Genomic DNA, 25,462 nt, shown 5'->3' with positions numbered 1-25,462 from the left:
AGCAGAGCAGGTGAATGAAGTAACAAGTCAAGAAAAGTCGAAAGATGAGAAAATAGTTACAGCAGAGGAAAACAAAAGAACAAGAAAACCCAACCAGAAGTATAAGTCACCAGAATGGTCGTATGTGGCCCTGCCTGAAATAAAAGAAGAGGCAGATAGCCAAGAAAATCCAGAGGTGACTGTACCGGAAGTGGTTGAGGAAGACGAAGAATCGGAAATCCTGAGAGTTATCTTGTCTGATATGGGAGAAGAGACGGATGTTCAGGAAGTTCTGTATCAAGATTACGAGAGAAAAGTAAAAGACGATCAAATGCCAAACTGAATACGACAAAAATGCTGCTAATTGAAAGAAAATAGAATACTGGAAAAGACATAACCAATAGAACCAAGTAGGTGCTTAGAGCCTTGGGTTAGACAAAACTAGTTGTGAAGTAGAAAGAGGCTAAGTCAAAAGACACTGATCATTTTGCAAAAATGGCAAACACGGAAAGTAGAAAAGCTAGATGTGTATTTTTAAGGCGGTGGTTTAAAATGTGTTGTTGTTATACAGGATTACTAATGCTTCTATGGAGTATATTAGTTTAATGATTTCATTTAAGGTTACAATAGACACAATAGAAGGACATAGTGAAAATAAGACTAATATAGAAAAGATTCAGAAAGTATATCCGACTAAAATAGATAGAAATTACTTACATAAAGACAGGTCTATAAATGATTTCTCTAACAATGTGTTTTCAAAAGTTTTGTATGAATATGTAAAGACAATTGATGTGAGGGATTGCTACGTTTAAATGCAGTTACCTGCATCTGTATCGGAGGCAGTGACCTACCATCACCTCCCAGTAACATATGGAATAACCTGTAGTGTAATAGCTAGTCTGTTCTATCAAATAGGGAAATTTGAATATTATTTTTCAGATGTAGATAACATATTTTCACAAGTACCTGCAAATAACAAGTTGAATAAAGTAAAGCCTGCTAAGGTGTTAGGGGAATTTTTCTTAGAAACTAAGGAACTAACATTAGAATACATATTTAGGAATCATTTGACTTGTAGTTTAAAGAAAGAAGAAAACACGTTTTTGGATATGGTTGAAGAAAGGAGATTAAAAATGCAAAAGAAAGCATCTGAGAGAAAAGAGGAGAAGACAGTCTGGGATGTTGAAATGGAAAAACACTTGAAGGGAGAAGCTAGTCTGTCTACGGCTTTAGATTGGCCCCAGAAAGGGAAATTGTGTATTAGAAGGATTCAAACTGCATATGATAATTACTTTGTAGGTAACAGTGAGTGCCATGATACATGCCAAATCATGGGTTGATGGGGATTTAAAGAAGGAAATGATCCAGTTTTTCCTGGGTTATATTTTATCTGCGGGAACAAGGCATATTATCGTTTGCCAGACCATTGGTATGGCACATGTTATGTAGGTCTGGTCTTTCCAAAGATATTCTACATGGGAAGAGGAGAAGATGGTGTATATAAGTTAGGTAGTTTATTAGCTCGTAGAAAGAGATAATCTTGGTCAGAAATTGTAGGAGACATTTTTGGAGCATTGATACCAGCGGTGGGAATATCTGTTCATACACACAAAATTAGATCACTATCAACAGTAGCGGATCGCTTGTCAACAAGCACCGCTGGAGAATTTTTATTGGTAGATACTGAAATGGTTGCCATGCGTGCTATGGTAATGCAAAATCGACTTGCCCTTGATATATTATTGGCAAAAGAGGGTGGAGTCTGTGGAATGCTGAAAGTTCAACATTGTTGCACTTACATTTCAGACGAAAGTGAAGATCTGAAAATTTACATCAAAAATATAACTGAATTGCATGAGGAAATTACACCACTGGAGGTTGACGGTGTTTGGGAAAAGATTGGGAAGAAACTCTCCTCTATTAAAGATTTCCTGGTAAATTTAGGTAGTTCCTTTATAGGTAGGATCTTATTTCCATTAACATGTGTGATTTTTATAGTATTAATTCTAAGATTAGTTTGTTTGTGTCATAAAAGAAAGAAAATACAGAACAACTTAAAAAGAGAAAATTTGAAAAGAAGGCAGAATAAGAGACAAGAGAGGGAATTTGAAGAAGTGGAATTAGAAGAGATGAAAGGAAGTATGTATAAAACAGCTAGAAGAGAAGACATTGGGGAAACAGAAATGTAAAGTAACTAAAAGAATTCATTTCACTTTCTTGACAATTAAATACAAAATTTTAATGGTGTGGTGATTAAATCAGCAAAGGGGGGATTGATGGAGCGGGTAGTACAACATTTTGTATACCTCCCCCATTCTGCATGAATATACTAATCAAATAATCTATTAATTATAATATTATTAAATGAGTTTGCATGAATGATTAAACCAACATTACTAATATCCAAATTACACGTGGGATTCCATATTGCATGGCTAAATAACCTTTTTGACTAAAATCCGTACGCATACTAACAGTAGTATATGTAATAAATAGAATACTGCATGATATATGTTGCTTTTGAGATGTCTTTGTAATGTTGCTCGAGAGGAGGACCAAAAGGGTGAATATAAATGCTTTAAATATTGCTATACACTAGATAAATACAAGCACATAGAGGGATTAGTAAGGGGTTAACATTAGATTTATTATTCCTATGTATTAATTACTCTTTTGTGTTTGTTTCGCTTAAGTTGGCGTTTGGGCCTAAATCTCAAAATGGCCGCCAACGTGACACGACGAAGTGGCCACTGCCCAACGAGGCACTGAATGAAGTGCGCAGGAGCGAGAAAGCTTTTCAGACCTCATCATGAACCCTGATCCTAGTGTTCTCAAACAAGGTCACTGTGGGATGACAGCCAAGACACAAGACAATGGACATCCACAGAAAACCAGAATGGACCGACATTAAATGACCGTGTGACATCACCCCTTGAACTGTACCAATATCCCAAAAAGTTCCTGTCAGACAATCTCAACCGACCAATCCCGACTGCATTAAAATAACTAAATGTATCTTCTTGCTTTGACTTTATTATAAATATACGCAGTAGAATAGAGAGGGACATGACATTCTATGCGATCGCTCTTTCCGATGACAACGACGACGACGGTGATGCTGCGCTAACTTTACTACTTAGGGTGACTGCTGTGTTCCCTGAATCCTAGACGGTCCGGATGCTGCCCAATTATTGATGACTGCGAACTTTTCCTAATTCTATGGGCACTGATAGATGCTTGCACGTCTCTGGTCTTGCTGATCTATTGAGACTGTAGCGTGCTGAGCAAAGAACTTTGACAACTGACTGCCACATGGCCGATGATTTAGAGGACTCCAGATAGCCAGATTAGGTAAATATGATGTTCTGCGATTTACTTGAAATTTTATATAAACTTTCAAAATGCAAACCTAACCTTTCAAGAAATTTTAGGTAAACAGATATTGATTAACAAGTAATTGAGTTTGTGGTTTATTAAGAAGGATAAGATCTAAATCTTGAAATGTGTTTTAGCTGGTTCTGGATCAGCATCAACCAATCCAACTATTTTGGTCCATTGACCACGTGGGAGGAGTGCCTTGATGATCAGGATTGAGATCTGTAGGTAGGAAGGAGTATTGATGTATAATTTGTAAATTAAATTTTCTTTCCCTATACGTTATAAGGTGTTCCCCCCACATGTCGAGCGCTTGAACCGCTCATCCCTCCAACTGCGTGCAGATCGATAAATGGTTAGTGTGAGTGTTGGTGTTATGGGCCCCACCAATGACTGCATGTGTGAATGAGTTAGTGTGACATTGGGTCTGCGGCGCAGGGGAGGATACCGGTACGGGTTTTGTTTTCCCTGTTACCAGGGTTTTGGCGCTGCATCACCCTATTCAGGTGTCAGTGACAACTTCACCCACAACTGTAGCTCAGGAAGGCTCATCAGCCTGGTGATGGCCCATCAGGATATCTGAGGCACACATCAGCTCCCTTTGTGTGACTGTCTAGAGTGAATGCACAAGTGTCCAACTGTCAGCCAGGCCAGATGTTGATTCCTCAGACAGGCAGAGGCAGAGACCAGCTAAGCAAGAAAAAGCCCACTTTCTGAAAGTGATACAAAAAACAATGGTCCTAGACCAATATCTCAACAATTCTGAATAATAATTATTTTCTTTAGTATATTTAGAGTATACAAAAACTTAGCTCGTGATTACAAAAAAACAGATAGGTTTTTTGTAACCCCAAGCTAAGTTTTTGTTTACTAAAGAAAATAATTATTATTCAGAACTGTTGAGATATTGGTCTAGGACCATTGGTTTTTTGTATCATATTGACAGGTTTTTTCTCCAGCAGGACTCTTGCTCTTGGCGCCCTTCGAGCGCTTTGCTGTGTTTTCCCCAGGGAAGAGGAGGAGCGTGGGCTACGCAGTGCTGAGCTGCCACCTTGTTAGAGGGAATCCCGGCATGAGGGATTCCCCCGTGATGCGGCTGGAAGCGGGAGCCCACGTCGCATTTTACCTGCTTAGCCGGAGCCTACCCCGCTTGCTGGATATTCGTGAATTGCGGGTGCCCACCCCGCTTATGCTTTTAATTTAGGCGGGTGCCCTCCCCGGGTTTTTGCGCTGGTTGTGGCGGGTGCCCACCCCACCATTGTCTTTGTTTAAAACGGTAGCCTACCCCGGATTGCTGAGAATCACCGCCGCAGCCCGGCGTGACCAGGAAGCCAGGCGGCCTTACCTGGTTGTGGGCGGGGCATACGCCCCCTACGCATGTACCGAGATCCGTCCGGAGCCTCGCAGGCACCACGTTGAAGTCCCGGGTCCCAGGATGGGGCCCGGGTGAAGTGAGAAGAGAGAGTGCCCGAGGAGCGAGTCCTTAGTTCTGAGCAGTCCCGCCATTGCGGGCCGCTCCAACGTTGGGGGGGCCAATTTTATTTAAAGAGCCCCAGTGGAGGACCCGAGGGCACAGATGTGCCAGGGCCTGTGCCCCTTACCTTTTGGCTATTTTCTAAAGCTGCCCCACTTGCTAAATGGCAGCTGGGCCACTGGGGGCAACTAGATTTAGAGAGGCCCAATGGGTTTGAAGAAGCACAGACGTGCCAGGGCCCTTTACCTTGGTTATTCCCAGCTGCACCGCCCCAGCCAGGGCAGCTGCAACCTTTGTGGGCCACATGTGTTTACAGAGTCCCAGTGGGGACCCACTCTCAGGGCACACTGGTTCCAGGGCCTTTATTGGATTCACAGCTGCATGGCAATTAGCGGCAGCTGCTACGTTTAGGCCAACATTTCTTTGGGGGCATTTTTCAATGAGATAGGAGTGAGATACACTCCTCTGCCCCAGCGCAATTGCACACATGGATTCTGCTGCATTGGCAGCCGCCCTGACATTTGGACATAGGGCATTTGAGCCCTCTGAGAAGGCCAGTTGACCAGGGGGACTGTTAGTTTGATAGGGCGCCAGGCCCTAATGTGATTGTGGTGCGCAGGAAATGTGATTCATGTACTGTGATTTATGCACCCTGCCTCTAAATGTGATTTATGCATGAGGTTATTTGCATACTGTGGTTTATGCTTGTGAGGTTATCCTCTACTGTGAGTTATGCCCCTAATGTGAGTTATGCTGAGGAGGTTATGGTCTAATATGTTTAGGCTTATGAGGTTGGCGCATAGTGTATTTTACGACTGATGTGATACTGTGCATAATATGGTTTGTGTTACAGGATGATGCTGAGTACAGTGTTTGCCAGTAATTACTGGTTGTGTTCTACGCTTATTATATGTTCTACATTTACTATGTTCACTTTGTGATGGTTCTGACAGTGGTCCAATTGGCCCTGACATGTGTATATAATCCCCTGTAAATATTGCCTAGTGCCAGGTGGCGCAGTGTATATTGTGTGATTACTATTCTAATGTGTTTTATGATAATACAAAGGCTATTTTTCATATAACCTTGTGTGGAGTTCCCTTTGTGGTGTGCCTAGTATATTGTTGCTGTGCATGTGTTGCGCCAATGCTTTACACATTGCCTCTGGGAGAAGCCTGACTGCTCGTGCCAAGCTACCAAGGGGGTGAGCAGGGGTTATCATCAGCGTGTAACTCCCTTGCCCTGACTAGAGTGGCGTAGGCTAACAGTTTGTGTAAGAAATTGAAGTATTATTTGAGGGGGTTGAGAACCTGCCTTTAATAGTAATCATAATACTTGTGAGGGTGAACCACTAAAGTGAATAAATAAACATGTTCGTAGCCCTCTGTTAGGTTCATACTGAGGTAATTCAGTTTCCGATCACGTTCGTATTTAGCCACTATTTTGTGTCTTTCTGCCATTTTGTGTTGCCCTCACTCAGGCGACACGGTGAACGAAGAGTTGTTTTTCCTCATCCTACTGCAACGTGTCAAATAACCTCCTGCCTCTGTTTATAGCTGGTGTCAGGGTCCGGCCGACTCCACTAATCTTCGTCTGGCCTGACTGATCCCTGTTTCAACTGTCTATTGGTTCGCACCATTATTTCCTGACTTTATCTTATCCTCTGGCCTTCGCTATTCTTTACTCGTATTCTCTCATTTTACAACTGTCCTCTAGGCCATACAAATGTGTCCTGCCACCTGCAAGTCGACTTATAAACACTACCACTGATTAACTTGTGGGGAAGGGTGACAAACCCTGTTGGGAGAGGGGCTTATTTGAGTTACTTAATATCTTGTTATCACATTCTTCTCATTGGTTGACCCTGTATGCATTGGGAGTGTTCTTTGTGAACATGTATGTTATAAAAGATTGTGCGCCACGAAGTAAAGTGGCAGTCTCCTAAGAACATACAGAGTGTACTTCTGGGTCAACTGTACTTAGCTGCAGCTAATAAACCCTATCTTCTACGCCTAACGGAGTGTCCCATGTTTCTGTTTGACAAAGCAGGTGAACTCAGGAGATTAAGGCGTACCCTGCGCCGCCAGGCCCCTAAGGTTCTGGTTCTTCAATTGGCGCCCAACGTCGGGCGGCTTCAGAGGTAGCAGTTCTTGCCCGAGGATTGTGAGGAGCCTCGCAGGAAAATTCTGGAGGAATCGCGAGCCACGTCAAGCGACCCCTGTATGTCGAAGTGGTCCGAAGGTCTTTTGCAGCACCGTTTATCCTTTCTGACGGCTGCTGACGACTGCTGCCCTGATTGCCGCCCTGCTTTGGTCCCTTTGATGATGTTTGGTATCGCGAGACATTAGACGGGCCTCTGTTGGCGTAAGAAGACACTTAGTTAAGTATTGGTGGGTAGCTCCCACTATTTTTGTTTTGATTTGGGTCTTTGATTCGGCTATTGCAAAAGCCGAAGACGAGGGGTGAGTACGTTTGTGCTATATTATTTGATTTAACCCCTTGATGTTTGTGAACAGTCCAGTGAAATAACGATGCCTGGTCTGAATAAGTTAAGGAAGTTCTGTTGCTTTGGTTGTAATAGGGATTCCCGGCTGGAGGACTCTTGCTCGATTCCTCCGGTTGGAACTCCCAACTATGAGCTTTATTCAAAACATGGTGTCGGCCCCATCGCCTTTAATAAGGCATGGATCCGATACACGAAGAACGATGGCCACTAAATGGTAGTTTCTAGCCTGACATATTAGACAATTTGGAAGCGATATTGTTCAAAAGACAAGCCCGGCCGGCAATGTTTGACTCTTTTCGCCTCTGGCGTAAGGAAGCCAAACAGAAAGAAATTAAGCAGGCAAAACGAGATAAGAAAACACAAAATATGATGATTATACAGGTTACCCAGCAGTTTAAAGATAATGAAATTGATAATGCAAGGGAAATTTCAGAGAGACAGCATCGTATGGCAATAGATAGATGCTATCTGGTGTTGCCTAATCCCCTTCTGAGAAAAGTAAGGATCTGGAGAAAGACCCTTTGATGTCTCACCTATTGAGATTGCCTCCGCCCTATGTGCAAGGTGCTAATGCACCCCCGTTGTTACAACCTGTTCAGTTACCTGTTGTCCCCCCACCTGTTCCGGTTCTTCCACATTTGCCTCTTCCAGTATTGCCACCCCCACCTCTCGTGCCACCGATTCCTTTGTCTCCATCTCCTGGACCTCAATCTTCTTTGCCTTCGGCTCCCCTTATAACTGCCAGTTCCTCTCCTGTATCGCCTAATACCTTGTCCCCTGTCCTTATGTCTAATTCTCCTACTGTGTGCAAACGAATATCTGGTTTCTTGTCCCCTTTCTTTGAGACTCTGAACATGTCTCCGGCTTTTTCTCGAAGACAGTCTCGTAGTCAACTTCCAGATTCCGACGAACGGGTGGTATTGGACTCTCTCGCTCGCAAATGGATCGAGAAGGGTCCCCAGTATAGTGTGAAAGATATCATGATCACCTTTCATCAGTGGGAGGCGCCCACGCAGAGATATGTATTTAATGTTATGTGTGACACTCTCGCTAAAGAATGGGAGGATATGGATTTGGGCTTACTTCCCCAGGGTTTGTTGGATGTTCAGGCTAATTTCGATAAAGGACTCATTGTGGGTTCTAAGGTTGAGGACGCTGTAAGGACACTTGTTACTTTTAGGTCGTTATTTTATTCAGAAACTTTTCTGGATTCTGATCCTGCTGTTCGGCAGACATTGAAACATTACCCAATGTCACCTGGAAGAGATCTGATGTTTTGGCCCTCAAACAATCTTTACCGGATCCCCGTAAAAACCCTGCTGGTTACCATAAAGAATTGTCTCAGACTGTTGATGCCTGTATTATGAACTTAGCAGATATTGACATGCTGATGGGAAATGTATTCCCACAAGCGTTCGTAGAGAGGATCACGTTCAAGAATTGGGTGGTACATGGAATGCTATAACTGCCTCGGATAGAGCACAAGTGGGTGGTGCTAAGCCTGATGTTTTGATCACAGAACTCCCTGGTAGGATTATTACCTTAATGAAAACAATGATGCCCGCCTTACGAGTTAATTGGGATAAATTAGCCATGTGTAAACAGAAGAAAGATGAGAGTGTCTCCGATTACTTCACTCGTTTTGAGGAGACGTTTATTGATCACAGTGGTCAGGATATGACTACGGAGGGTGGACAGCGATTATTTGTAGATAAATTTGTATTCAATTTGCTCCCCGAGTTGTCACATAAGTTAAAAGACTCTGAAAGTTCATGGGCTGTTTCTTCTTCGGCTCAGATATTGGCTACTGCACAATATTACGAAAACAGGGACAAAGAGGAAAAAGACAAGCAAGAGAAGGAGACTAAAGAATTAAAAACAAAGGTTCTTCTGCAACAAGCTTATCCTCCTCGCTCTGCTCAGCGCCAGTTTCAACAGCCTCCCCAATTTCAGAGGGTGTTTCAAAAGCCTGAGCCCTATAATCCGCGGCCTTTGTTAGGTCCTAACCAATGCGCCTATTGTAGGGAGGAAGGTCATTTTAAGAACAGCTGCCCGGTTTTATTACAGCGTAATGGAGGACTATCTACTCCACGAGGTCGTGGTGGGTCCCAGTTAGCGCCCAGGGGTAGAGGTCGAGATATGTCGCCCCAGACACAGCGTTCCCCTCCATCTCCACATTCTATGAACTACTTTGATCAACAAAATACTCAGTCTACACAGTATTACAATGATGATTACCATGTTGAAGGTGAGAATGACGGTCTTCACGCTAACTAGGACAGCCATAGACAAAGTAAGGGAGTTGTATCGATTCCAGTAGATCAGAATGGGCCTTATGTTAATGTCACTACAATGGGTGTTTCAGAGCCATTTCTTTTAGATACTGGTGCGATGAGAAGTTCTATTATTCGCTCCAAACTCCCTGGGGCACCTTTGTCTGGCTTAACAAACGTATCCGTAGGATTTTCTGCCGCCCCAGTTCATAGCCCGGTCTCTTGTCCTCTGCCTATTTCAATTGGTTGTTATGATTTGGAAGCTCCGCTTCTTCTAACGACTGGTTTGTGGCGAAAATCTGTTGGGTTTGGATTTCTTGAAAAGACTGCATGCAATGATATATTGTTCTCCTTCTGGTGTACATCTCGTTTTGGGTCAGAAACTCACTTCTCCAATGTATTTGTATAAAGATCAATTTCCACCTGAATTGCTCTCTCTCCCTGCGACACTTTGGGCCACGGGTCCAAATGATGTTGGTTGTCGTGAGATCCCACCCTATGTGGTTACCCTCAAGCCCAATGCTAAATTGCCACGCATCCCTCAATACAAAATTCCCAATGATGGTGAAAGAGCACTTTTTGCTATTATTTATGATTTGGTTCAGAAGGGTGTGGTCGAGGAGACAAGGGGAAATGTATCCAATAGTCCTGTTCTCCCGGTTCTTAAACGCACTGATCCTTCTCAGCCTCCTGTTTATCGCTTTGGTATTGATCTCTGGGAGGTTAATAAAATTGTTGTACCACAGTTTCCTGTTGTTCCAGATATCACTGCCCTGTTAACTATGATACCTGCCTCGGCAGCTTGGTTTTTTGTTATTGATCTAAAAAATGCTTTCTTCAGCATCCCCATTGCTGAAGAGAGTAGGGATATTTTTGGCTTCTCTTTAGGAGGCCGAAGTTTCCCGTTCAAACGCGCACCCCAGGGCTATTTTGAAAGTCCCTCCATCTATAGCCAAGCTCTGAAATGCCAGCTTGATGCTTTTCCTTTGCAGCCAGGTGCTACCCTTATTCAGTATGTGGATGATTTATTAATTGCTGCTGATTCAGAGGATATTTGCAAGAATGTGACTGTTGCACTATTGCGTCACTTGTCTGGCCTTCACCATAAGGTTTCACCTTCCAAATTACAATATGCCCGCCAGGAGGTTACCTATCCAAGTCATCTCTTGTCGAAGGAGGGAAGGCGACTGACCCCAGAATGTATTCAAGCAATTGCACAAATGTCTGTGCCATCCACACAAAGAGAAGTGCGTGCCTTTTTGTGCATTACCTCTTATTGTAGACAGTGGATTCCAATTTTTTCTTTGTTGGCTAAACCTTTGTTGGTACTCAATCTGAAAGACACACCCCAACCCCTTCCTTGAGCTGAAGAATGTCAGAGAGTTGCTCTGCTCCTGTGCGGTGTTGGGTACTCCGGATTACAGTAAGCCCTTCACGCTCTATGTCCATGAAAGAGAGGGTTGTGCGATGTCAGTCTTAACACAACGATTTGGAGACAAGCAGCGGCCATGTGCCTACTTTTCGGCTACATTAGATCCAGTAGCCAAGGCATTGCCTAGTTGTCTTAAAGCTACAGCAGCAGCAGCAATTTCTATTTGTCTATCTGCTGGAGTGGTGCTTGATAACACTCTTATTGTCATGGTACCACATGCAGTGGATACCTTGCTAAATAGGACAAAAACGCAGCATCTTACAAGCGCTCGCTTGTCTGGGTATGAACTGACGCTCTTGGCAAGTCACGTGCACATCAAACGATGTAACACTTTAAATCCAGCCACATTGTTACCTCTTCCAGAAGAGAAAGGTATTCAGGAACAACATGATTGTTTTCTCCGTACTGAGGAGGAGACAAAAGGTAGGATTGATTTGAAAGATACACCACTAACGGACCCGGATGGGATCCTATGGGTGGATGGTTCTTGTTTTAAACTCCCTAATGGTGAAACAACTTCAGCTTACGCTGTTACCACCTTGCATACAATTGTGGAGACAGCACGCATCAGACATAATTCAGCTCAGGCGGCAGAACTGATAGCTTTGACCAGAGCATGTGTATTATCTAAGGGGAAGAGAGTGAATGTATATACCAACAGCCAGTATGCGTTTGGTGTGGCACATAGCTTTGGACGTTTGTGGAAGGAAAGAGGATTCTTTACCTCCCACGGTACCAAAATACAGCATGGTCAGTTGGTAACTGATCTCCTTGAGTCACTTGCTTTGCCTACCCAGATAGCAATCATAAAGTGTAGTGCGCATAAGAGGATTACTGATGATGTTGGTCGTGGGAATGCTTTTGCGGATGAGGTAGCGAAAGAAACAGCCAGAGATGCTATGAGTCGCATGTATGTTGCGGGCCCTGCAAATTGGATCAAGGAAAAAGGAAAGTGTGAGGATACAATAGAAAGTGTGAGATCGATTCAAGGAGAGGCTACAGCGAAAGAGTTGAGTAAGTGGAAAGAGAGTACAGGAATGTTAGACGCGATGGGATGTTGGATAGAATTGTCAGAACATCAGCGTTGGCTGTTACCAGATGCCTATTTACTGCCTGTAGTTGCTATGGCACATGGTCCAGCCCACATCATTGCGAAAGGAATATGTAAGCTTCTGGCTCCAGTGTGGCTGAACGAAGGGATTCCAAAATGTGCAGATAATTAAGTGAAGCATTGTATCGTTTGCTTGATGCATAATCCAGGAAAGGGAACCCCAACTCCAGCAGGTCATTTTGCTCCCCCAACAAATCCTTTTGAGGTGTTGCAAATTGATTATATTCACATGGAACGATGCAACAATCTCAAATATGTTTTGGTGGTGGTGTGTGCCTTCTCCAGATGGATAGAGGCCTACCCCCTGAAAGACAACACTGCTTTGTCCACTGCCAAAGTTCTTCTGAAAGAGTTCTTCCCTAGGTTTGGTTTGCCGTGCATTGTCTGGAGTGACAATGGAAGTGAATTTGTGGGCCAAATTATGAAAAAGGTGTGTGCCGGTCTTGGTATCGTCCAAAAGTTCCATGCAGCGAACCATCCCCAATCAGCGGGTTTGGTAGAGTGCTATAACGGCACTCTCAAACTTAAGCTTGCAAAGGTACAGGCTAGCACGGGACTTGCCTGGCCCGATGCTTTACCTTTGGCTCTCCTATCCACTAGAACAGCTGTACATTCTCGTTTGGGACTCAGCCCATACAAGGTTGTTTTTGGGCGCCCGGTTAATGTTTGGGGAGTCCCTCGCCCTAAAAAGTATTCTGACATACAGTATCCAATGCTGATTGATTATTTGCATGACCTCACCACTAAATTACGTGTTCTCCACCAACAGGTTCGAGACGCTTTACCAGAGGCCTCCACAGACCCAGGCCATTCTATCCAACCGGGAGACTGGGTCTGTGTGAAAAATTTTCAGAGGACAAGGAATTTGGAGCCTCGTTGGAGGGTGCCTCGACAGGTTCTTCTAGTCACGCGTACAGCAGTGAAGGTCGAAGGGAAAAAGAACTGGATCCATGGCATGCACTGCAAAAAGGTGCCCTTGCCCTTGCCTTTTGACCAGTGGGTCTGTAAGGGTGTAGGTGATTTTGAGGGCGAAAGGATCCCTCGTTTGTACCTTTCAGTAGTGCACACCTAGATGGAGCTCGGTCTGAAAAAGAAGATGACGACGTTTTACAAGAAGCAGTACCGCCACATCTTCGATTGAACAGTACAGATCCACAGACACTATTTCAGGACCAAACTGTACTGAACAGAACTCGATATAATTTAAGGCCTAGACTGGTCAAGGACACCTGAAATTTTCCTCTCTTTCGTGACATGTATCATCTGTCCAGGTTGCAGGGTCACGGTAGGAGTCTTGGCTCGTGACCTGTATAGTGGCTAGGCCCCCAGGACTTGCAGTGTCATAGGACGGCTAAGTGATTAAGGAAGATTGCCGTGAGCAACAATTTTAGAGGATGGATGTCAAATTGGGAAAGAATAATAAGAAGGAAGAGATGAAAAAGAAATATTGTAAATTAGTGTACAGTCAATGTGGCATAACATTGTGTGTTCTTATGTTTTCTAGTATGTTATTGGCTTGTATAGGTTGGATTGTTCATGTTATGCAGCACAAATCTGTTCCTACTTCTATTTCTTTGCCTTTCCATTCTACTATCTCCCCACATCAATTATATACGCTTCCCCAACATGAACTAATCAGGAGAACAGAATATTTTAACCATTCATTTGTCCAGTTATTGCACCAACACCAATTGGTAGTCAACACAACCGACTGTTGGGTGTGTGGACTTATGCCTCATACCACCGAAAAAGGGATGACATATTTAGCCCTTCCATTTTCCTATGAAGGTTCCGCTTGGGCCTATTTTGTAATGTTTTCAAATGCATATCAGAACCGATTTAGACGTCCAGCTGGTTCATATGGTAGTGGACAAGATTTTAGTCATAGTTCTCTGATAAAAGGAATAGTGGCTATGGCTAGAATTGTGGAGAATGGTAAGATTCTGTTGATGAGAAACGGGCGTATACGATGCTTGGAACGTGACTCGTTACGCCACTAGCCTTACAGATAGGAGTAAACAGGGAAAATCTCCACCAATTTGGACTGTGCCTCATCGAGGTAACTTTTGTTTACAAATAAATGGCCAGACTACTGACACTGGACAAGGAAAGAGTGTTTGTTCCCATACGTACATTCACACATCTCAGAATTCACCACCGTTAGTGCCATCCCAGGGCACGTATTTTGTCTGCCACGATAGAGCATACACGTGGCTACCGACTGATTTTTCAGGAACATGCTATATAGCCTTTCTTCTCCCCCCTACATATACTGCTCCTTCGGGACATCACAGAAACAGATATGGCAGAGGGATTATTGATTCTAAAGACACGGCAGGACAAGAGGGAGGTGATTTCCTTAAAGGATTTCTTCCTTTTTGGGGCCCAATGGCCAACAGTAGAAACATGAGACAATTGGTTTGTGTTGTTGAGACTACCATAGATGTCACTGTGGGAGCCTTGAGCAATCTCACAGCTGAACTTCAGGCGGATCGTCTCATGACATTGCAGAACCGGATTGCTTTGGATGTTATTCATGCAGATCGTGGTGGAGTTTGTAAATTGATCGGATCTAGCTGTTGCATTTATATACCTGATGACGCCCCTACGGTATACCAAGCCATCTCCAAATTAAATGTGATCTCCGAGCCGTTTCATCAGGACGAAGGAGATTGGTCTTTGTTGGAATGGTTCTGGGGACTACTGTCCAAATGGGGATGGAAGGTATTAACATTCCTTGGAGTGATTTTGGCCATCATTTTTTCCTGTTGTCTCTGTATGCAGTGTGGCCCCGCCATCTGTGGTCTTTGCGCCACTATGTGTGTCCCAAGGCCTGTGCCACGGAAGATGGAGAGCATTAAAATGATGTTGCAGCAACAGCTTGATGACCTCATGGCCATTGACGTCGACTCAGATTAAAATGAGTCTGTGTGTCTTGCCTGAGTAATGGCAAAAGGAGGGTCTGAGGTAATTCAGTTTCCGATCACGTTCGTAATTAGCCACCATTTTGTGTCTTTCTGCCATTTTATGTTGCCCTCACTCAGGCGACACGGTGAACGAAGAATTGTTTTTCCTCATCCTACTGCAGCGTGTCAAATAACCTCCTGCCTCTGTTTATAGCTGGTGTCAGGGTCCGGCCGACTCCACTAATCCTCGTCTGGCCTGACTGATCCCTGTTTCAACTGTCTATTGGTTCGCACCATTCTTTCCTGACTTTATCTTATCCTCTGGCCTTCGCTATTCTTTACTCGTATTCTCTCATTTCACAACTGTCCTCTAGGCCATACAAATGTGTCCTGCCACCTGCAAGTCGACTTATAAACACTACCACTGATTAACTTGTGGGGAATGGTGACAAACACTGTTGGGAGAGGGGCTTATTTGAGTTACTTAATATCTTGTTTTCACATTCTTCTCATTGGTTGACCCTGTATGCATTGGGAGTGTTCTTTGTGAATATGTATGTTATAAAAGATTTTGCGCCACGAAGTAAAGTGGCAGTCTCCTAAGAACATACCGAGTGTACTTCTGGGACAACTGTACTTAGCTGCAGCTAATAAACCCTATCTTCTAAGCCTAACGGAGTGTCCTGTGTCTCCGTTTGACAAAGCAGGTGAACTCAGGAGATTAAGGCGTACCATGCGCCGCCAGGCCCCTAAGGTTGTGGTTCTTCAATACAAAGCAGTCAGGCTTAACTTAGAGCCAATGTGCAAAGTATTGTCAGGTCCAGTCACTAGCCTATACTTTTTCTCCTGGAGAAGGGCATGCATTTGTAGAGTCAGAAGAGAAACATAAAGGCCAGCACCATGGGACTAAAAGTTGGGGTTTGGGGAAAACAAGGAGAAGGTAGAAAATGAAAGCGCCTAGCACTGACGCCCACAATGGTGTGGGATGAGTTCCTCGCATGGCTAACCTCTTCTGTCAGGCGTTCCCATCTGGCATAAGTGAATGTTGTTATGCCACTGCAAACCAAGGACAAAATGTTAACACGATTAACCTTCCCTAGTCTCAGCATCTCTAGAAGTTTATACTACAACCAGTCCAGCAACCTACCTTGAGGTCCCCCTTTTCCAGTGTTGCCTCTGTGATGTAGTATTGGGTACTGGAGAAATAACAAATAGTATTAGTTAGGAGAATCCATCACTGCCTTTCTATTCCCAATGTCAACATTTCCTTCTCTCTCTCTCTCTCATACTACTCTCTCTCTCTCTCTCGTACTACAATTTACCTGTTCTCCTTTCCCGGGGTGTGTTACTGGTTCTGATAGCTTCACTATGTTAGAATCTTAGAAGGTGTTGTGTCCCACCATCGCTCTTTCAGCTGTTCCTTGTTCAGCTTTCAAAATTGTTGCAAATAATATGTCCATATGTCCCTGTGCAGAAGTGAATGTCGTACAATTGTTTGCCTTTTGCGCAGCACGTTAGTTGTTTCATGAACGTACATTCACAGAAAGAGAGTTATTGTCTTTGCCTTTTGTTCCTCAGGGTAACTTTGTTGCTAAATGTAAGTAGTTGGGTATTTGATTGAGGGGGCTAAAAACCCTTCTCAAGCAGCAACCACGATTCTTGTTAGGGTGAACCACGAGACAAGTCAATAACTTAAACCCGTGCTTAACCTTCTCGAAGCTTGGCACAAAAGCAGCCAATTTAACTTAGAGGCAATCTGTACAGTATTTATGCACCAAACAAACCGTAATGAAGTGAAAGCAGAACACAAGAAAAATCCAGAAAAATGTGGGCAAATAGAGTAAACTTTAATAAATAAATGAGGTTGATGCAAGGATGGATACCGATGCAACACTTTACATTTTCAGTTGATTTGGGTACTGTTTTTATGCTGACTGTAGTTTATGTTTGGAGCTAGGCGTTATGTGGCACTCATGTGATTCTCCTCAATTTAGGCTTACCCTAAAGAAGGTCACGCTTGCCTGAAATGCATTGGGATTAGCAATGAGATGTTTAACTATTTGGGATTGTGAACTTTCTGTGTCTTGGAGTAAAGAATATGAGCACTGGTTGAACTTTCAGAAAAACTGAGGGATGCTAATGCGTGGCTATAAATCAGATTAGCTGTGGAATAAATTGGATTAAAATAAGAATTCATTGGTTGAAACTTTATTGGATTGCTCGCACTCATTGAGCTGTGCATCCCGGTCTTTGGGTCCTGACGAGGCTCCAGTTTCTTTTTCAAACATTCACACGCATAGACAACGCACTTCCCAGGGTGGTACACATTACATATTGCCTGGAGCATTGGAAAACTTTAAACTACATTATATGGTCGTGTGCATTCTGACATGTTGTTTTGATAAAAGGTTTACTTTGCCATTGTCAAAAATGGTAGGTTATAACTATACACACAGGCTGCAATGGGAGGCTTGAGACATGTTTAAAATGGCTACATAAGTGAATGCAACAATCAGTGTTGCAGATTCACTAGTCACCTTTAATTTACAAGCCCTGTGTACATGCAGAACCACTTTACTAGGGACTTACAAGCTACTGAAATGTGCCAATTTGATGTAAGCCAATATCGCCATGCTTAAAGGAGAGAGCACATACATGCACATTAGCAATGTTGGAAGCTAATTTCATGTGTCGACAAGCCACGCATAACTTTAGCTTGCTGAATATCACATCTATTGTGCCAGATTGTTTTTTTTATTGAAAGAATGTCTGTTGAGTCTTGATTCATACAAAGCTCCTTTCATTTTATACGGTCCATCCTTTATCAATAGACCTTTCTTCTGATGTACTGGAAGAGGTGTGGAAGAGGTGTGGCGAAGCAGCCAGGGTGCCTGGCTCCGGACTACAGGTTCGATCCCCGGTGCTGCCGGCAGGTTAGCCCAGCACCATGTGACTCTGGGCAATAGCTCATTTAATCTTCCTGAGGGCCCCCAGCGCTGGGACACCACTTCGGAGGTAGCTGTGAGCTTTACGATTACTAGCATTTCATTTCATGTATGCAGGAACATCACATCAGTAATTTTGCATTTTAATTTACAAAAAATGAGTTCAGTATTTCAGCGCTATCCTATATCTTACCCAGAGAAATTGATTATACTTCTAGAAATTGTTATTTCCAAGAAAATGCTATAGAGAGGAACCTAGAAGTACGGTGTTCCCAACTCACTATCAACATGATTTAATTCAATTTCATTTTATTCCTATTTTTGTAATAATGCGCATTATGGGGCCTATTTACAAGCCCCTTGCACCACTTTTGCGTCACCTTTAACATGGGAAAAGTGACTCAAAAGTGGCGCAAGGGGCTTGTAAATATGCCCCTATATATCTTGCACTTCCGATAGTCAGTGAAAATTTCAAAGCAAGTGACCAATGTTTACTTCATAGAGGTTGTTAGCCGATAAACAGCAAACGAATTTGTCAGTGGAAACATATTAGTCATTTCCTGGGTCAAATACCATTATGCTAAGCATAATTTGAGCGAGCCTTTTTTTCCTAAAAGGTGGTCGGGGGTTTATGAAATCATAACAGATTCAAGTTGACATGTACAAAATATGTCCTGAGAAGACCTTACCCTATCGCAGGAACACTCCGAAACAAATATAGCCATGTGCTGTGGCTAAAACAAGCACCAACCAGAACCCCCCCCCCTAATCCACCCGGACAAAGGCGGTGATAGCTGAACAAAGAGAACTCTCGCTGTGACAAGTCACCAAGCAACAGTTTACAAATAATGAGCAGGTGCAGGCAGAGGCAATGACAGCGATTTTACAAAACGTGATGTCTGGGCCATCAGTTCCTGCCGTGTTATTAACCTGAAGGCCATTTAAATACAGTTCTGTTCTTTCTGACCTTTTTATCTTTCTCAAAGTTAAATGGATGCAGTTTGAAGGGAGACCTTAACTTTCATATCTGCCTGCCCTCCATCAATCAATCGCTCTGCCTCGCCTCTATGTGGCGGCCGGGATGAAGGTCAGCCGTCCTGCAGGGTTATTCTGCAACTTTTGGATGAGCCCATTGTGACTCAGATGGTTTTATGTTCAGCTGCTTCAGCCGAGTGCACAAAGGAATCATTTCCAAATAACTAAGAGCAGATGCATTCGAAAACATTTCTTGCATGGATTCAGACAGATTTCAAATTCTACCTTGTCTTTTAGCTCATTTATTTCCTATTAGCAGTCTAATAATAGTGATGAATATCTGTCTACATTACTAAGTGTAATTGTTTGGATTCCATCCATTGAAGCAGGTTTCTTGGGAGCTTTTTTTATCCATATGTACCCCATACTCTTTTTAAATTTGTTCCTCTTCTTTGTTCTTTTATTCTTCTAAGCGATATGTTATTTCACCGATCTTTTTGTCCAAGTAATTCTGCTGCACAATGTGGAGGTGGCGATAGGAGGAAGGACAGTGGGGGATCACTGTTATAGAACACAGTGGTGCAGACATGTCTTTGCTGTTCTGTACTTCCACTGATTGTCCTGTTACAAGGTCACAAGTCATACCAAGCTTGTGCTCAGTGCATTTACCCTGTTGCGCATCTGTGACAAAGGTAAACAAAAGTTTTAAATGCCATATTGTGGTGGGCCTGTTCAGTGTAGGAAATGGGTTATCACCAGCAATGAGGGAGTAATAGGGCTCGTTCTAAGCTAGAGGGAGCCTGGGCGGCCAGCCACGACACCGTCAATAAACCATTTCAAATTGCCCCCAAAAAAGCAGAGATGTCCCTGAGCGTGGAAAGTAGGAAAGAAAAATGCCACTTCTCCTTGAACTGTAACACTCCTCACAATGGCCCTGGGAAGAAGTACACTGCTGAAGACAAAGTGAATGTAGGAACAGTGACCAGTCTTCCCTCTGTGCTGGTGAACAATTGGCAAGACTCAGCGAGAGAAATAGCGCCACTTTTCATTGCTCTTTATGTATTTTAAAGGACACAACTGACAAAGGCAGACGGCCTCCACCATGTTCAACACTGATGGAAAATGGCGGCCATAAGCAGGCCAGTACCCAAGCAGGAGACACTAAGCAGCATGTTAAACTGGCTATTTATATTATATCCAGTCTTTGAATGGCCCTACTTTAGCTCCAAAAGGCGTGTAAACCACCTCCTCTATCATGAATTCCAAAAATGGATACCAAAGCAGTTAAATACATTTAAAAAATCTACTGGAAGGGAGGGGCAAGCAAGCTGTTATTATTCCGTTTACAGTTTTTTCCATGGGAATCAGGTCTACCTTGATAATATTTCACATTCGCTAGTCTTTGTACTGGTCTGAGGGGTTTTGTTTCAGCTTATAATATCATATTATTGCAGGAAACATGGATGAATAATGAAATACGTTTCCCAGATGTGTATGCCTCTATATACATCAATGTATACATATCCATACATATACATATGTTTGCGGAAACCTGGCTACAAAGTGTTGAAATACCACAATAAGAAGGAGAACAAAGACAGAAGAGGTTGGGCAGGGGAGAGTGAATGCTGGACAACACCGAGAAGAGGGTAATAGTGGTGAGAATGAATGAAGGGGGACTGTAGGGATTCACTGAACTTGAAACAGAGGAAGAGAAGAAATAATAGGGTGGCTGTGCCAAAGGGACATAGAAGTTGCAGAAGGAGTGGCTGACATATTAGAAGGATAGGGGAAGGTGGATGCTTGATACTAAAAACATCAATAGTTTGGTAGTGGAGTTTAGGTGTTTGTTTGTAGTAAGGAAGAGAGGTAGTCCTAAGGTTAGGGGAAACACAAGACTCACCAAGATTCTGCTTATTACCAGTCTTTTGGAGCCCAGACTGGTCGGAAGCGGGCCTCATACATTGTGGTACCCACCAGTGAGCTATTGCTAAAGAAAATGAAGTGAAGTTCATGGCAGATTTTGACTAGAATTTCCCAGAGCCTTTGAACGTAACAATAGAAGCTTGGCATCTAGTCATCCAATGTAGCAATGCTATAGTTGCAGTCCTTCACATGTCATGATGTTGAAGGCCAGGTATAGTGCTGTGCGCCTGTTAAATTCTTTGTAGATCATGCAGCAAGTCTTGAAGATGATTCAGTGAGTATCCAAGGAACACAGTGGAGATATTTGACACTAAGAGTTATCCTGTCAAATTTCCTAAGACCTTTTATGAAGTGTGTTGCTGCATAAAGTAGGCCTTCTAAAGGAGTCAGATGGGTTCAGGGACATGGGCCAGTTGAGCATTGCCTCCTTTTAGGCTTGAGAAGATCAGCATCTGAAAAGATGTTGGGAACTCATTTTTAGAAATGATTGTCTTCACTCTTCTGAGCAGGGGCAGGTTTGTTTAGCTTGTTTTTTTTTTGTTTACTTCTGCAGCAGTTTCTGTAACCTTGCCTCTTGTGCATGAGGTTATACAGTATTGCAAAAAGGAATGCAAGTGAGTGTTAGGTGTAGGTTTGTGGAGCCAGACAATGAGTAGTAAGGTGTTTTTATTTATTTTCTTGTGAATGTATTTCTTTAGTTAGTTATCATTTTAAATATTGAATTGTTTTGAATTTCTTTCTTGAACTTTTGATTCATCTCCACGCACTCTTAATAATTTGATGAATATCAATGATATTTGGTAAATATTTAGCAAAGTTTAGAATTCTGTGGATATGGGATGATTGTGCAGATCCATCAAGGGGGTAGGCAAAGATAAAAAGACCGGCAAAACGATTGCAAGCGCCAGTAACTTTGTTTCTCCTTAATGATTCTGCATGAAAGCTTGCATGTTAAGACCATTGCTATAATCTCAGGATTCACGAAGCTCTTAGATGGGGGGAGGCAAGTTTAAAAAGAGTCATTATATATTTCCCAATAACTTTGATGCAATTTTATGGGCTGACACAACACTTGGAAAACACTTACCATGTTTCGCATACTCATGGTATTTTGAGTTTCATGCAAATCATTCAAAGCAGTGGGACTCACAATGGGATGGTCAAAAAATAGCATGTCCCATTTTAACACCCATAAGAATCTTTGTTCTCCTCTGCATAAAGAAACACTGAAATGAACTATATTTATAGCAAACTTGACATGAAACTACAACTTTACTTCGAGAAGTGCCTTTGCTTGAATTGGTGTATATTTGCTCAGTATTTTTAAATAAATTACCATTACAATGATATGTCAGTGGGCATGAAAGCGTTAAATGTTAGAGGTGTTTGGACCGTTAATCCACAGACAGTCCTCTAACCTAAAATTGCAGACTGTCAGTAGATCTAGATTAAAAAATAAAATCCTCACATTTGGCAAGATATGTTTATAGTTACTGTTGTACATTTCGGGTCCTTAGTACCAACGTTGAGGCTGCTAACCCCTTACAACAGAGATAGTGAAGCCTTAAACATATGTGAAAAAATGCCACTCCAGGCTCTCAGCCAGGACCTGTGGCTAAGCCATGCACAGTGCGAGCTGACACTCTGCAGTAGGTTAGCAAATTAATATCCTGAACGGTGTCCCATATTGATGGATTTGCATGAAACTTAATATACTAATGGTAAACTAAACATGCTAAGCATTTGCCAAACGTCATACCATATAAGAACCTTATAAAAATCAAAACTTAGGAGACACGTAGCTTGGTCCACCCAACCCCTGATCCTGGGCTGGCCAGACATAGTGGATTGGGGGCACAACATGGCCAGAGGTCAAGCCCCCTGCCCAACCCTTACTTTGCAGATGTTAGATCTGGGGGTCTCTAGTTGGCAGAGGTAGGTACCACTGTCCAAATAGGGACCCTTGCTTCTAGTCAGGGTAAGGGGGATACACTCTTTAGATAACCCCTGCTCACCCCCTTGGTTGCTTGGCACGAGCAAACAGGCTTATAAAAGGCAATGTGTAAAGTATTTGTACCAACACTCACAGTAACACAGTGAAAACACTACAAATGGACTCCACACCAGTGTAGATAAATAAAATACTTTTATATAAACTACACAAGACCAAAACGACAAAAATCCAACATACACAGTTCAAGAATATGGTTTCAAAAGAGTTCTTAGCTTGGCGACAAAATAATCCACATTAGCGTCGATTTTAGCCAACAGTACCTGGTGATGCGATAAAAGTTCTTAGCGGCGCTCAGGCGTTGAAAAACAAGCAACAGCGTCAGTCCTGAGACCCTGGGGAGGCGATGCGACAACCCCGCTGCACGCAGCGGGCGTGTGCGACGAATCCAGTCTGTATGGGGAGTGAGGCGATACTTGTATGGATTCCAAGGCGTAGCTTCTCCGAAGGAATTTACTCGCAAAGGCACGATGCGACGAAATATGGCCCGCTAACAAGAGGTGCGACGATCTTCGATGGCTCTGCGATGATGTTCGCAGCGACGAAATGCGGCCCGCTAACGAGCGGTGCAACGGTCTCACTCAGCGGTGGCAGGCTCTGCGATGATACTCACAGCGACGGGAATCTTTCCGCTCCGGGAGCAATGCGCTCCGAAGATGAACGCGGCATTGATGTTGCAGCGGCGACAGGCGCTGCGACGATCTCTGCAGCTATGGAAATCTTCTCGCTAAGCCGTCGGTGCGTGAAAAAGTTGCAGATCTTTTTCTTCTTTTCTCTTGGTCAGCTTCCCAACAGCAGGCACAACTTCCAGAGGCCCCACAATTGGATCAAGCACTCTAGGAAGGGCAGAACTCACACAGCAGAGTTCAGGGGGAAGCTAGGGGTGAAGTCCTTTTGTTCCTGGGACTTCTTAACTGGAGGCCAGCTCTACTCAGGCCCTTGGAGATACCTTCAAGCCAGGGGACACAGAACACAGCAAAGTCCTTCCCCTCTCCTTGGCAGCAAAGCAACGGCCGATCAGCCTTACAGCAGGTCAGTCCCTCTTCTTCAGTCTTCCAGCTTTCTCTTTGGCAGAGGTTCCTTCTTGATTCCAGGATGATCTAAAGTTCTGGGGTCTGGGTTCCAGTATTTATACCAATATTCTCTTTGTTCTCTGAAGGCAGAGAGGCCTTTACCTAGTCAGAACCAGTTCTGGTCAGTCCGGGAGCACTCTGTTTACAGGACTCCTTCTTTCCTTTGACAGTGTAGGCCAGGGCCATCAGACGCGCCACGGTAGGTAAAGCCAGCATTGTGGAGGGACAGCACAGCCCTATTCAGGTCCCAGGTGCAACTCCTCCCACCTATCTACATGGAGATCTCTCTATTCAGCCCTGTGCTGACTCACCCTGTCACCTGGAATTCCCCACCCCCCTGGAATTCCCCAGCCCCTGTCACTCAAACTCCAGACAAGGAATACACAACCTAGCAGAGGCAGGTTGGGAAAATTAGGCAAGAAAATACCTACTTCCTAAAAGTGGTATTTTCAAACACAGAATGTTAAAACCAACTTTACTAAAAGATGTATTTTATCATTCTGAGTTCAGGCATACTAAACTCAAATTTCTACCATGCTCCCTGGGTCAGTTAGGATTATAGGATGTAATAATCAAACTGCCCATTCTGGCCTATGGGGAACAGATAGCCTTGCAATAGTGAAAAACGAAAATGGCTGTGATTCACTATTAGGACATGCCACACACACCAGGGCATGTCCTACCTTATACTTACAATGCACCCTGCCCTTGGACCTACCATAGGGGTGACTACTATGCAGTTAATTAACATTAACCTAGGGTCTAAACCCTCCAGGTGAACCGGGGTCAGAGGTGAGGACTCCCTCTCTCTGCACCCCCTTCCAGAGGGCTGCACCCCCCCAACTGGGGTGGTACCTCTGGAAGCCAAACTGGTCAGGACACTGGTTACAGATGTCCTTCCCTCCAGGTCAGGCAGATCCTGAACCTGGCCTCCCAACCCAGGGACTAAACCCTGCGGTTGCACACTTGCCTGGCATGCCAGGACTTCTGGGGACTCACACAGTATCTCCCCGAGGGTGACACATGACTCATGTGTCTCATGACAGTCTGCCTGGCGCAGATCTCCTGGCCCCTGTCCACCTGACAGTGCGCGAAGATCCCCCAGGACAAAAGTGGTGTCACCATGGTCACTCCTAGGGGACTCAACCCTTCTGGCTGGTCCCTGACTCACTGGTTCTCCCACTGGGGAACACATCCCCCTCTCACCCCTGGACTCTGGACTTCTGCACCCTCCCAACTGGAGCGGTACCGCCAGACACCAGAACCACTGGAGCTCTGTTTACAGAGGCTCCAGGTTCTCCTGACACTAGGAGATCCTCCTCAAATCGCCTACTAGCACTGTCTAGGCCCCCAACCTGGTTGCCCCTTAAGGAACCCTCCAGGCCCTGAGAATGGGTTTCGGGCACCTTGGGACCCACAGTCCCACACTCACTCCTTCTCCACTGAGATAGGATGTGAGCCCCTACACCCCTA

This window comes from Triturus cristatus, chromosome 5_1, assembly GCF_964204655.1.
Source record: "Triturus cristatus chromosome 5_1, aTriCri1.1, whole genome shotgun sequence".
In the NCBI taxonomy this organism is placed as follows: Eukaryota; Metazoa; Chordata; class Amphibia; order Caudata; family Salamandridae; genus Triturus; species Triturus cristatus.
This window is presented reverse-complemented; position numbering follows the sequence as displayed.